This window comes from Neoarius graeffei, chromosome 2 (assembly GCF_027579695.1).
Source record: "Neoarius graeffei isolate fNeoGra1 chromosome 2, fNeoGra1.pri, whole genome shotgun sequence".
Lineage (NCBI taxonomy): Eukaryota > Metazoa > Chordata > Actinopteri > Siluriformes > Ariidae > Neoarius > Neoarius graeffei.
In genome coordinates, this window is record NC_083570.1 from 10,145,256 (window position 1) to 10,147,917 (window position 2,662).

At 37.5% G+C, this 2,662-nt stretch overlaps 1 protein-coding gene across 1 annotated transcript in view; it reads right to left on the reverse strand.

Annotated features, from left to right (window-relative positions):
* Positions 1-2,662, reverse strand: part of LOC132880197 (tripartite motif-containing protein 16-like) — a 298,595-nt gene that overhangs the window by 107,108 nt on the left and 188,825 nt on the right. The window lies entirely within an intron of this gene.

Here is a 2,662-nt window from a genome sequence, read left to right on the forward strand (position 1 = left end):
TCCTTGACAGACGGTGAATCAATATTAACTTTTGTGGCCGACTTTACACAAAACTAATGTCAGACCTAGCTAACATTAGGCCAAAAAAAAAAGTGTGTTTCAGGTAACATGAAATACTAAAATAAGGTCGGTAGGTAGGAAATTTTTTTCTTAATTTGTTTTATTTTGTTCGAAAAAATTAACACAAGTAAACATCTTACAAAATAGTATTTTGGCACAGAATCCTTTATACCACACATCATAATAAAATAAGTGTTTTAAATCTTTAAACGAATAAAAAAAATATCGCAAGAGTTCGAGTTATGATCTGCGGAAGCGTATTGCTGCCACACTCAAAAAAAATAAAAATTGGCTTAGACTCAAGTAATTACGTGAAAAGATATTGTTAACAGAGTTATCACGTTTTTACAATATATTTATCATGTAATAATTTCATGATACGAAATTATCACGTTATTTCATGATATTTTCATGTGATAATGTGAAAACACCTTATCAAGAAATAACGTGAAAATATGGTTGAACGTCCTAGGCTAGGCTACTTCCATTAAAAGCAGCCGGCCTCGCCGAGCCTACTGTAGAACTTGGGTCGAGCAAAAACACGGAGCAAAAACATGGCTGAATCCTGAATGACTCCTATTTGTATAAATAGGGGACTACATAGGCGGCAAAATGTAGTGTTTTTCCCTGCCATGGAAGTGCACTTGTATACTGAAGAGGAAGCAATTTGCATTACAGCCAGGAGGGCTGATAGAAGTGGCAAAACATTTTACTTTTTATCGTTTCTTTCACAACTTGAATGCGTTGAAACAAAAAATTATGACAAACTAACGCCGCTTACACTAAAATATCGAGGGAAATTCGTAATAAAAATTTACGGTCGGCAATTTCGACGCGGAAATTCTCGATCGGTCGGGTTACCGGAAACACACTTTTTTTTTTTGCCTTACATGTATAGTTAGCTAAATAACCTTCTCCAACCTGATTTTTATCCTCTCAAAATCAGCATCGCAACTATGCTAGCACTGTTCATTCATTATAATTTCATTTGTTGATAGATAGTTAATCAGCTTTTACCCCTTTCCTCGCGACTCCTGGCTCCCTCGCTTCGCGCCTCTCAATTTTCCAAAACAACCCATCTCTGGCGTTATCTCGTGCTGCATTCGCCGCAGTCGGACATTGGAAATTCGCGCACGTAAATGTCAAATTGGCCGTAATTTTTCTTTGAATTCGTCGCTGCCAACTGGGGTAGCAGCAGGGGTGGCAAGGCTTTCTTTTAGAGTGGCATATGCCACCCCGGTAGATCCGCCCATGGTTATTCACCCCCGAGCGCGCTGGAAACCGTTCCATATGTATTCAGATCCAGTCGCGAGATGAGGTTGCCAGATCTCTCTATAAAAAGGTGACTTTGCGGTCTGAATCTGTGGAATATTCGTAAGCGAGGACTGGCAACCAGCAGTGGGTTGTGCACCAGCTGATCAGAACTCCAATGGAAAAGAAGCGTGTTAGTAACTGTTTATCTTGATTGGCTGTAACCTTGTAAGTGAAATGTTTGGCAACAATAGCGTTGTAGCCTGCCTACCCCCCCCCCCAAAAAAAAAACTCTTGGGATCTACACGATTCACACAAGTGACCTATTTTGGGACCAAAACGGCGAATTTCGCCGAAAGGTGAGGAGTTTGCATGTGTGAAAATAGTGGTGGTTTTTTTTGTGATAGGATGTTAATAAGGACAACATGTTCATTCCTGCATATTAAAACAAAGTTCAGTGCATATTGAAACAATTATGATTTCTTTTGTATCATTGAATGTTCGGGGGTTGAACCCTGATTCATGGTTAGGTCAAATACCTCACAGGAATCCACAACCTGTTTACAGCCACATTATACTGAATTTGTGAACAACAATAAATCTAATTGATTTTTGGAGGTCATCAAACCCAACTTGTATTCAATATACACGGTTTAATGCTGCAGGAAATCGTCAGTGTTCGAGACTAGATTACTGGCTTATCTCTTGTGAGCTGTATAATGATATTTTAGATTGTGAAATTTCAGCCTCTCCGCTCACAGACCATTGTACGATTAGTCTAAACTTATTCACATCTAAGCAACATAAGATCCTTCCTAATATCTGGAAATTTAATCACGACTTATTACAGAACGGTGAATTTTGTGATCAGGTGAAGTCTCTTATTTTGTAGGTTGAAGAGTTAGACATGTCTGATAGGAGTAAATGGGAATGGTTTAAGTTTAACGTCAAACAAATAGCAATTGGCATGGGTAAAAAACTTTCACGTAAAAGGAGACAAGAACAAAAGGATCTGATTGATAAAATTAATACATTAGTAAATAACACACAACTATCCTTTGAAAACATTTCAGAATTACAGTCACTGCAGTCTCAACTAGACAAAATGTACACAATAAATGGAGCTTCCACTCGATCAAGAGCTGGATGGATTGAACAGGGTGAAAAAAGTTCATCGTATTTCTTTGGACTTGAAAAACAAAGACAAACTAAGGAAAAAAATGAGTAAGCTTATGACCAATGATAATATAATAGAAGATCAGAAATGAGTACAGGATTGAATTTGTCTCTTTTATTGTAACTTAAATTTAATAAATCAGAATGTGACGTCTTATTTTATCCCATCAATGAT